This window comes from Rattus norvegicus, chromosome 6, assembly GCF_036323735.1.
Source record: "Rattus norvegicus strain BN/NHsdMcwi chromosome 6, GRCr8, whole genome shotgun sequence".
Classification (NCBI taxonomy): Eukaryota; Metazoa; Chordata; class Mammalia; order Rodentia; family Muridae; genus Rattus; species Rattus norvegicus.
In genome coordinates, this window is record NC_086024.1 from 28,582,084 (window position 1) to 28,594,339 (window position 12,256).

The 12,256-nt window shown below is 44.2% G+C and overlaps 1 long non-coding RNA gene across 1 annotated transcript in view; it reads left to right on the forward strand.

Annotated features, from left to right (window-relative positions):
* The window catches only part of LOC103692567 (uncharacterized), a 59,311-nt gene extending 47,473 nt beyond the window's left edge, over window positions 1-11,838 (forward strand). The window contains exons 3-8 of the long non-coding RNA XR_005505726.2: window positions 1,806-1,951; window positions 3,081-3,439; window positions 3,820-3,907; window positions 4,068-4,164; window positions 10,024-10,080; window positions 11,402-11,838. This is a non-coding gene — a long non-coding RNA (uncharacterized LOC103692567). The remainder of the gene's footprint in view (window positions 1-1,805; window positions 1,952-3,080; window positions 3,440-3,819; window positions 3,908-4,067; window positions 4,165-10,023; window positions 10,081-11,401) is intronic.
* Window positions 11,839-12,256: the final 418 nt, after the last annotated feature.

Here is a 12,256-nt window from a genome sequence, read left to right on the forward strand (position 1 = left end):
GGTAGCTGTCTCTCTCACCCCGTGTGTCTCTGGTTTCAGACAGTCAGGGGGATAGTGAAGGGCTCTGCAGCCTGTCTGAAGGCTTGGTGTGTAACACAGTTAAACACTGCACAGTGTTCTCCTCCCTACCCTTGCCCCAACTCAAGATTCTCTACTTCATCTTCAACACCACCTTTTCTTGCAACAGTTTGGGATCCCAGATTCACCAGGTTCCATGAACACTACAGATTTCTAAAACCAGAACTGGCTGAACTCCTGTGTTTGATGCTTTAACCCAATAAGCAGTTAGCGAATTGGGAAGAACACAAAAGGCTCAGTCCTGAGGAGTGACTGGAGGAAGAGGAGCAGGCTGTTAGATCTAATAAGAGCAGAATCTCAGCTTAGAGCTGCCTATTTCCAACCTGTTCCTTAGGCACACTTATGGGTAGTGACTGCTTAGCAGGCCCCAGGACTGACTCATTCAATAGTGAATCTCACATCTCAGAGCCTTGGCCACAGGTTTCTCAGGTTGTTGATGGCCCCTTGCTGGGGCAGAGCAAGAGAGCCGACCTGTAACCTAATTGGGGAGCCTCTGGCAGGGCTGGGCTGACAGGCAGGCACTTGTCCCTGGGGAGCAGCCCCTTTGGCAGATCCCCAGGATGAGGTCAGGGAACCAGGTCCTGTGCCAGATGGTCTGAGGCTCTGATGTGACTGAAAGATGTTCCCAAGACAAGAGCTTAAAGGAGGGCAGTTTCAGGGACCAATGGGATGCAATGAAGTCTAACTTTCAGCTTAGCAAACTACCTTCATGTGTATAGAAAATTCTGTTGCACTGACTATGAGCCTGTCAATGGGCTCATTGAAACCTCCAACTGTGACAGAGATGCAGGCCAAGGCAATGTGAGCAAAATGTGTGGGGTTGCTTAGTGAGTCAGGCAGGACCCAGAATCTAGGTCTCCAGAATGCAGCCAGGGTCTTCCCAGGGGCATGTTCCTGAGGGAGTATTCCTCAGAGGAGCCTTTGATACTTCTAAGGGAGGTCCTTAGAGATGCTTTATGGGGCAGCATATAGCTGGAGGGCAAGGCACGGAGAGATGTATCCAGATTTATACATGAAAGAAACCCTTGACTAGGGACGACATGAGAGATTGTGCAGTAGACAAATGCCAGAGGAAGCGTTACTGTCTAAAAGGGTGACAACCTTCATGACCCCGAGCCATTGAGCTTAACCTTCCCAGCTCACTTCTTCCTCAGAGCACCTCTTCCTTAATAGACTGCCTCTGTTCCCATCACTAGCCAGTTCCTCTGCCAGGACAACACAAATCTAGAAATGCTGGCGGGTGCCCTCTGGACCTTTGTCTACACCTGTAATGAACAGCCCGGCCAAGGGTTAGCAATTACAAGATCTGTGCAGAGCAGACCGCACAGGGGAATGGAAGGCTCTGGATTCCCCTTCTGACCAGGCAACAGGAGTGGCCAGTCACTCTCACAGAGCATCTTCCCTCCACGGAAGAAATGGATACAAAGTAGGCTGTTCCCTGTAGGTCCTGGGATTATTGTGAGCATAAAATGAACCGAGACAGGTGCGAAAGGAATGAGTCCATAATAAACAGACATAAAAGTACACGGTGTAATTAACAGAGTGGAGCTGACGGGGACCAGGCAAGGAGACAGGAAAGCTTTAAGGGAGCGTTTATTGTCTTTTCTCTCTCGGTGTCTTCTATACACAGTTTCCTTCCAGTCCCCTTTGCCCTCCCCACTCACATCCTCTGCCTTCCCCCGCCCCTCAGTCCCTGCATGGAATTACTGGCTTTTTTCTTTTCTAAGTCTAGAAGACTCAAGACCGGTTTGAAGATGAAAATGAGTTCACGAACCCAACTTTCTCTAAATCTCAAGTTCCAAGCCTGTTACCACTTTCTCTATCCCCAAGAATTCGAATTTGGATATTTCTCTGTTTGACATCGTGCATTAAGGTAAAAACAATTTAATTTGGAGGCACTAATGCAATTTGCACATAGCCACTACTTAAAAATCATGTCCTAAAAGTGTCTGGCTTAGCTTGAGTACGTTTTAGTGGGGATAGATTACAAAGATGTAATAAATGTGTCATGTAGAAAGTTATAAAATGTGGAGGCCTTAATCAATGGCAAGTGCAGGTTTAGACTTAAGCAAAGGGGGCCGGCTCTAAAGGAATGAATGGCTACTTTAAGCAGGGTTGTAATTGGGATCACATTTTGGATCACCGGAAATGCTAGGCAGGGGTTTATGTAGCCCGGCTGTTTTATACCAACCCCCAGTGTGGTAGAGTGTTACAGAGAGAAGGAATGTCGTTGCCATTGGTTACATGGGGGCACCTCAGGGAATGGGCCGATAGCATTAACTGTACCTCCTCAAGGAACAGAAGCTTGGAGGGCTCACGTGACCGGCAAGGTCAGACAGTGGATGAAGTGCAAGACAGGTTGGTGTACACTCAGGTTCATGGCTTCGTTGCTCTCTGAAGTTTTCCTGCTTCTTTTTGTTGGGTTAGGAGTGTTGCCTGGTGTTACAACCTCATAGCTTCCCCCCCCCCTTTTTTTTTTTTGGTTCTTTTTTTTCCCGGAGCTGGGGACCGAACCCAGGGCCTTGCGCTTCCTAGGTAAGCGCTCTACCACTGAGCTAAATCCCCAGCCCCATAGCTTTCCTTTTAAACCTCACTTACCGATCCAAATATGTTCTTTCTTTCCCTGCTGTTAATGTTCAGGTTATGTAGTAAAGAGCCTCAGGGTTTTGTACTTTGGGTCCCATTGTATGTCTGCTGGGGGAGGGTAGGAGATTTAGACCCACCCCCACCTCCATATCTTGAACGGACTTATTACTGTTTTCCATTCAGTCTTGAATTCAGAAGAAAACCAAACTTAAAGAGAAACCACTGCCAAAAGGGTAACAAGAAAGCTATATCCAGAGGAAACCGGTCCTCCTGGGTTGCCAGATTTAAGTGGTGTGGTTGTGGGTGAGTAGGGATGGGGTTGGGGGCGAGGAGACTGGTGTTTCCAGTTGGAAGCCCGGAGGCCTCAGGCCCACAAAGAGCGAGGCCTCAAATGCTCTCTCTCTTGCTTGCCTCAGGTGTGGACGTGGAGGTGCTTGCCTCAGGTGTGGACGTGGAGGAGCCGGAAGCACCTGCGTGCCCCAGCTGCTCCGGGAAGTTCTGTTTGGCTCGGGGAATCTGGAGTAGCAGCCAAAGGCGCCTCGGAAATGAACAGGCTGTTTTCTGAAAATGGGACATTTGGTGTCTTGAAAGGCAGCACGTCCCCAGTTCCCCACATGGTACAGCGACTTTTAAAGGGAGCAAGATTGCAAAGTTGCTCAGTGCTGAATGAAAGGCTCAGAGGCGAGGGGCATGCTGTAATGCCAACCAAAGTCCAGGTGGATGGACACAAATCCTTTCCGCTTAGGATCTCAAAGCACCGTTCCTGGCATTACGGGTGATTACTTCAGAAAGTAGCGACGGGAGAACAGAGCTTGCTGCATTGAGATAGTGAAGGGACTGTGAGTCATGAATAAATTCCCAGGCTGGAGGAGAACTTGGAACGCTGTTAGAAATTTGATGGGATTTCTCCGAGTCCCACCTCAGAGAGTTTGGAAAGTTAGGGAAGGTTTTGTGATTTTTGAATCAATTTTTTTCCCCTGCAAACGAACTAATCCTAAAGTGTGTGTGTGTGTGTGTGTGTGTGTGTGTGTGTGTGTGTGTGTGTGTGTGTTTAGATAATTACTAAGGAACCTGAGGAGCAATCACATCTCACATGTGTGAATGTTTCCTATATTAAGAGAATAAATAACACAGTTTCATTTTGTACCCTACTAGTCTGTCTCCGACAGTTTGACCAACAAGGTTTCACCAAGAGATCCAGCAGGCATGCTGCAAGGCAGAAACAGATGTGCAGTTCATAAAGGTAAATGTCCAGTCCGGCAACTGTGATCACAGCGCAGGGAGAAGTGGTGACAATTTTTAAGTGGGGTCATTTTATTTTATTATCTTCTGGAATTCAACGACACTTTATTTGTAATTGTCTTACGATAATCATTTTCTCACGCTGTGAACATGCAAAACAGAGCCGTGGAATTTTAAAAGCCCAAGAGATCATCAAGATCACCTCATTCAACCTTCCTGACAGAAAAGGAGAAGTGGGCTGGAGAGATGGCTCCGCAGGTAATTAAGGGCACTCTTCCTGTGCTCCTGAGAGGGTTCCCAGCACCCATGTGGGGAGGCTCGCCACCATTGCAAACTCTAGCTCCATTCTTCTGTCCTCCATATAAGTGATAATAGCAATAATACTAACAATACTATTGTTAGTTAACAATACTATTGTTAGTATTATTACTTTTAAAAAAACAAGGAATCTTAAACTTAATCACACTATGTAAAACAATCCAATTTATGTTATTAATTACAGGTAGCATCAAGACTCCAATGCCTGTCCAGGATCCTGTTCTCTCTGTCTAGACGGAGTTATGTCTCATTACTTTTGTTAGTTGAATGATAATAAACTTTGCGAGCTAAGAATCCTATATTTCTCACCCCCTCGCTAGCTATGCAAATGTCTGCTAATTATGTCTGACACAACACGAAGAAGCATTCATTGATTAGGGTTTCTCTTTTTCTTTCTTCTTGTTTCCCATACGCTCCGTTCCATTCTCACGGTGGGGAGGAAATGAACAGAGTTGTGGACAAAGCTAGACAAATACTCCATGTTATACAAGCAATAAGAGAGTTTTTTAAAGTACATTTATTTGTGTGTGTGTGTGTGTGTGTGAGTGTGTGTGTGTGTGTGTGTGTGTGTGTGTGTGTGTGTGTGTGTGTTAGGGAGAAGCATGGATATGCCATGATGTACATGTGGAAGTCAGAGGACAAAACTTATGAGAGTCAAGTCTCTTCTACCTGTGGGTCCTAGAGATTGAACTCTGGTAATCAGGCTTGGTGCCAAGCGCCTTTACTCACTGAGCCATGTTGCTAGCTCCAATGCAGCTTTTAATTGGTGCTTTTAGCACAACCATTATTCTAGAGTTTTCTAATGATATCTTTTGCATCTTCTCTTTACCGCCTCATTCCCCAGTCTCTTGCTTGGATGCTCACGTAACGGGAGTGGTTTACTTTCCTAGCAATCAAATGATGCTGTAATCCTTACAACCCTTGCCAACATTTTGTAGGAAAAGAAAAACTTGGTACACTAGGGATGGGTGGGCCATTCCATGTGGAAATTTCGTTTCAGCTCATCCTTTCAGCCCCCTTCAGTTCTGTGCAGTACCAACTCCCATTTCCCAGGTGAAGAAGCTGGGGCTCTGAGAGAATTAGGTCGTACCATGTTGAAGGTCATTTGCTAAACAAGAGGAAAAGTTGGGTATTGGACCTAGTGAGTACAATGAGCACTTGCCAGGCCTGATTTGACACGTTGTAAGCCTTTTATATTTAAAGGAATAAGAATAACAAAGATGTGTTAAAATAAATAGTAAGAAACATGGGAATCCAATGAATGAAGCCATGAAGCACTTCTGGGAGGCACACAGTTGAACAAATAGAAGGGCATTGCTTGTTCCTGGATAGAATATTGCATTGTTGTAGTATGTTGGATCTGCTTAAGTTCGTTTAGATGTTGACTGCATTCCCAATGGAACTAATGCTATGCCTTTTGTCCTGGATTGAGACAAAACCATACTGAAAGTTCATGTGGAAAATAACCACGGAACAGTAAAAAGGCGGTATGTGGGTAGGCACAGGAGATATTAAAACACGCTAAAAAAGTCCTATGACTAAGACTGTGGTACTCAGTCACAAGTAAATGAACTGATAAAATATGAGTTCAGAAACCAAATCCACATGTTTAGCACATGTCAAAGCATCATAAACCATTAAAGAAAAGAGAGATATTTGAATAATGTCAGAGCAATAGGTGTTTGTCAACCTGTGTGGGAACAACTGTTTCACAGGGGTCACCTAAGACCATTGGAAAATACAGAGATTTACATCACAATTCATAACTGTAGCAAAATTATAATTATGAAGTAGCAGCAAAATGATTTTATGGTTAGGGTCATCACAACATGAGGAGTTGTATTAAAAGGTCTCAGCATTAAGAAGGCTGAGGTCTGCTCTCTGCTCCTCACTGTTCCAGAGACAGCCACATCTTCTCCTGCAGTGCCAGCCTTGTCCCATAGACAAGATGGTGAAGGTCACTATGAATGGGTTTGGCCCAATGGGTTGGGCTCCTGGTTACCAGGGCTGCCTTCTGCTCTGCATCTGGGGAAGTGTAGATTGTTGCCATTAACGACCCCTTCATTGACCTCAACACCATGGTCTACATGTTCCAGTATGACTCTACCCATGGCAAATTCAATGGCATAGTCAAGGCTGAGAATGGGAAGCTTGTCATCAACAGGAAACCCGTCACCATCTTCCAGGAGCGAGATCCTGTTAACATCAAACATCATGATGCTAGTGCTGGTCATAGAGTCTACTGGTATCTTCAATACCTACCATGGAGAAGGCTGTAGCCCACTTGAAGGTTGGGACCAAAAGGGCCATCATCTCTGCCCCTTGGACTGATACCCCCATGTTTGTGATGAGTATGAACTACGAATGACAACTCACTCAAGATTGTCAGCAATGCATCCTGCACCACCAACTGCTTAGCCCCCCTGGCCAAGGTCACCCATGACAACTTTGGTATTATGGAAGGGCTCATGACCACAGTCCATGCCATCACTACCACTAAGAAGACTGTGGATGGCCCCTCTGGAAAGTTGTGGCATGATGGCCATGGGGCTGCCCAGAACATCATCCCTGCATCTACTGGTGCTGCCAAGGCTGTGGGCAAGGTCATCCCAGAGTTGAACAGGAACCTCACTGGCATGGCCTTCCGTGTTCCTACCCCTAATGTACCATTGTGAATCAGACATATGGCTTGGAGAAACAGGATGCCAAGTATGATGACATCAAGAAGGTGGTGAAGCAGGCATCTGAGGCCCACTAAAGGGCATCCTGGGCTACACTGAGGATCAGGTTCTCTCCTGTGACTTCAACAATAACTTCTACTCCTTCACCTTTGATGTTGGGGCTATCCCTGCTCTCAATGACAACTTTGTAAAGCTCATTTCCTGGTATGACAATGAATACGACTACAGCAACAGGGTGTTGGACCTTGTGGCCTACATGGCCTCCAAGGAGTAAGAAACCCTGGACCACCCAAACCAGCAAGGACACTTAGAGCAAGAGAGAGGTTCTCAGTTGCTAAGGAGTCCCAACTCAGCCCCCAACACTGAGCATCTCCTCACAATTTCTATCCAAGACCCTATAATAACAGGAGGGGCCTAGGGAGCCCCCACTCTCTTGAATACCATCCATAAAGTTCACTGCAACTTCCCACCCCCCCCCCAAAAAAAAAGAAAAAAGAAAGCTGAGGCCTATTCATCTAAATGACTTGCTGAAAAAACTCTAGGTGTATCAAAGAGGGTAGAATTTCCGGTCACATGCTTTAAGAAGTTAGTGTTTCCTCTTCCCCCAGTGTAACAGAACAGTCCTTTCAAGGATCTAGAGATCAATCAGAAGCTGGTGAAAAGTCAACTTCTTGGTTGGGCAGGCTCTGTATGGTTACACACAGGAGAGAGGAAGATGGGAGCCAGAGGATACGGTGGGACTGAAAGGGCCATCATCTCTGCCCCTTGGGCTGATACCCCCATGTTTGTGAAGACTATGAATTACATATGACAACTCACTCAAGATTGTCAGCAATGTATCCTGTACCACCAACTGGAGAATGAGCTCAGCACAGGTCATTGTTTGACCACTCACTCATATAATTCCTGGAAAGCCAGATATTTTTTTCTTCTTTAAAGTGAAGGTGAGTTGCAAACAGCCAAGCAGAGAAATGAGTAGCTAGACAGCTTTGGTTGGAGGCAGGGGAGTGATATCTGCAGTTTAGGGTGGGTGACCTTGCTCTTTGTCACTCCTGGAAATGGGGAGGGGTGGGAGTCAGAATCCACAGCATAACGTATTACCTGTAGTTTCAAACTGCTAACCAAAAGCTTGAGGTCTGGGAAGAAAAGCAAAGCAGTGACCAGGAGTGGGACAACCAGTCCTAGTGTGTCGTTTAGCAAAGACGTCAGATGGCTATGAAGTTCAGATATGTCCCAAGATGTATAGAAAATGATGCCCGCCATTTTAAAAAACAACACAGTGGACGACTGGGAACTCACCGTGAGACAAAGGGAAACAGTGAATGAATGAACTAAGTTTTCAGAATTGAAAAAGGCAGTCGTCTCAAATGATTACTAATTGGTTCAATAGAGGCCAGACAGCAAAAAGTCAATAGAATCAGAGCTCCACAGCTGTGTAGAAAACCTGTATTCTGCGATGTTGTGGCGAAGAAACAGCAAACAAACCCAACACACCCAAACCGGAAGTCTGTTGCAACAAAAGAAAAGAAAACCAAAAAACCCACCATTTCCATAAAAATCCTGTGGGACAAATGCTCTGTATTCTTCAGAAACAACAACTTCTTGAATGACAAAATGACAAAGACTAAAACTACTTTCAATTAAAGAAGACCAAAACAAAACAAAAATAATTCAATGTTGTGTGTCAGACTGGATGGATACTATATTTTAAAAGAATAACCCTCTAAAAGTCATGGGAACTGGGAGATAACCTATAATTAGATAAAAATAAATCATGAGTTGAATTAGTTGAATGTGAATTCTACTAGCTTTATATAAAAGGTTATCTGTATGTTAAGAAAGGATATGTTGACAGACTACAGGTCAAAGGACATAGGGTTGAGTGTGTGTGTGTTTGTGTATGCCTGTATGTGTGTGCACATGTGCATGCTTGTGTGTGTGTGCCTGTATGTGTGTGTAAGTAAGTGTATGTATGTATAAATCATTGATCTTGGGCAGGAGGGCTGGCTTAGTGGTTAAGAACAGTAGCTGCTGTTTCCAAAGACTCTCAGCATCCACAAGGTGGTTAGTTTATAACTGTCCTTCAGTGGAGGCACTGGACTTACATAATACACAATCATGCACAGACACATAAATAAAAGATGCTGAAAAGGCCTGCTCTATATTATCTATGAGTTAGATCGTTCTTTAGTAACAAATAAGACATATACTTATGTCTTATGTATATGTATATGTATATGTATTTCCCAGATTATGTATTTTAAGATTTTTAAAGAATATTTTTAGAAATAATATTTTAACTTTTAGTATAATATATAAAATATTACACACACACACACACACACACACACACACACACACACACACACACTGGTTATAATAGACTCACCTCATTCCCTCTCTCTGCCCTTCCTATTCTCACCTGAGCCCAGCTTCCCAGAAGCAATTGCTTTAGGCGCTTTGTGCCCTCAGCCTGCTGCCAAGCACGTGTTAGTGATGCACGTTACCATTCTAGCCCAGGACAGGATCATCTGACTTCCTCTGATCACAGCTCCCTTACTGTCCTCTCCTTTTCTTTCTTCTAAAGAATGACGTCAGCGCTTCCGAGTTCCTGTCGCTTTGATGTTTTTACTTAGCACTTTGTATCTCAGGATAGCATTAAACTCCACTCAAACCTCTGTCCTGTAAAGACAAACCTCTTATCTCTCTGAGAAATGAGAACATTGAACCCAGCTTTCGTATTGCTGGGGCTGGGGGATTTAAATCTTATTTTGAAACTACAATTAAGCTTTTCTTCTTTCTTTCTTTCTTTCTTTCTTTCTTTCTTTCTTTCTTTCTTTCTTTCTTTCTCTCTCTCTCTCTTTCTTCCTTCCTTCCTTCCTTCCTTCCTTCCTTTCCTCCTCCTCCTCCTCCTCCTCCTCCTCCTCCTCCTCTTCTTCTTCTTCTTCTTCTTCTTCTTCTTCTTCTTCTTCTGCTTTGACTCTATGTTGTTCTAAATGTGGAACCAACACAAAGATTTTATGTTATCAAGAAGAGGGGCTGTTTACTGCAGTCAATCAATTATGATAGGCCAATGATATTTTTCCCCTATGGTTACAATGTAATTTTTTTCCTGCAGCTCAGAAGAAATTATTCAGGCGGGATCCATATCTCAGAAGATAAGAGTTCTTTCTGGGTAAGTATGAGGACCTGAGTTTGGATCCCAACAAAGACAGTTGGCCATGCCTCTAGCCCCCACTGCTGTTGTGGGAGGAGGTGGGATAATCAGTGGGACTGGCTGGCTATCAGTCTAGCTCCAGCTTAAGTGAAAGGCCCTGTGTCAAAAGAATGGGGCAGAGCGACGGGACAGAACACCTGATGTCCTTCTGTTTCTCCATGTGTGCATAGGTGAACACACCTGCATTCACGTGTGCACACATAACAAACACACATAGACTATGCACACACATGCACATAGACATATTATTAAGCAAAGAAATATCATTAAATAGACGATTCTTTTTAAAATTCCACCAATTGCTCAGACATATCATTTCTTTTCCAAGTCTCTCATTTTGAGGTCACGTTTATGGCACCTGTCCTTTTCTCAGCACTGCCCACCATCCGGTGATGAATAGCTCTAGGTTTTCCACATTAAGTTATCTTTCCACTTTATCCCTTTACCACTCACTCTCTTTATTGTTCAGAATGCATTTCACTTCTTCCTCAAGGACAACAACCCTCTGTTCTTTGTTGAACCGACTGCTTCATATTTGAGAGCGCTTCCTTCTCCCTTGGGGTGTCTGAGTACCTCTTATATTCACCCCCCCCATACTCACCATGCTTTTAACGTTCTTTAAATATTTCTTTTTTTTTTTTTTTTTCGGAGCTGGGGACCGAACCCAGGGCCTTGCGCTTCCTAGGTAAGCGCTCTACCACTGAGCTAAATCCCCAGCCCCTTTTTTTTAAATATTTCTTTTTTTTTGCTTTTAACGTTCTTAAAGTGTTCTCAGGCCTGAGCCTCACCCCGCCCCTTCTTCAGTCCTCCTTCCCTCCTCGGCTTCTCTTAGAGTCTTCTGACCCTCGCTCCCTCCTTGTGGGGTCTGCTTCACAGCAGGCCTCCCAGTACTTCCTGACATCTTTCCCACACCTTAGAGTTACCTCAGCTCTCATTTTGTTGAAGTTGATCCTAAAATAAGTTTCAAAGACAGGCACATGGCACCCAGACGGTTTTGTCGGTACGAGAATTTTCTCATTCTTCCTCATTTGGTTAATCAGTGGCTTGGTTTCTAGTTGCTAACAGGCGTTTTCTCAGCCTCTGAGACATCCTTTGATCATATTCTAGCCTACAGTCATGGTGATGAGATGGGATACTGTCAACCCAAATTCCTCCTCTCATGTAGGCGATTCGCACGTACACACCTGCCCAGTGATTTTTGTTAGTTTCTATCTGGGTCTTCTGACTCTAGCTATGGGAGTGTTTCTTTGCGGTTTTTGACACTATGTTTCTCTCTTAGGATCTCATCCTTTGAATGAAGACTCTTCAGCCCCAGGCATGAAGTCAGGACCTTTAGAGCTGTATCCCTAGCCTGAATCTAGACTTTCTGAATGGCCTACGATGTGTCTTTTACTCATAGCTTGTATCCCCTCTCTTCTGATCCTCAAAGCAGCCCTTGCATTATTTTCTAGTGTTTTATATTTATTAATTTGTACTTTAGGGAAATTACATTTTGGATTTCGAGGTATCTGTCTTGTTCTCTGATGTCTAAAAAAGGGGCAGCCTGAGGCAGCTAAGAAGTATTTGCTGTAATCTCAGCACTGAGGAGACTGGGGCATAAGGATTATGAATTAGAAACTGGTGTGAGCCTTAGATTGGAAACCCTGCAACAAAAACCAAGCCAGACCAACCTCACAGAGACCAAAACAAAATAAAATGGTGCCTGATGATGTGTAACTGGTGCATTTTTTTTTTAATTCTGTGAGAGACCTATTTGCTTTGTCTTTTTGTTTTAATCCCTGTTTTCGCTCAGAGCTGAACTTTGCTTGTTCTTTTTGTTTGTGAATTTGATTTGCTCTTTTTGGTTGAGGATGGGGAAAGTTTCTTAACTGACAACTTTTCTTCTGATGTGGAGACCTGGAGTCCTTGCACTGAGGGTTCCCCAACATAAAAAAGAAGGTGGTTTTACTTGGGGAAACGAGTCATAGAAGTGACTCACATTGTTCCTAGATGTGTTTTATATACGTGTGTGTGTGTGTGTGTGTGTGTGTGTGTGTGTGTGTGTGTGTGTGCCAGAGGTCAACCTTGAATGGATGTCATTCTTTAGAAATCATATAACTTCTTTATTTGAGGCAGGGTCTCTCACTGACTTGGA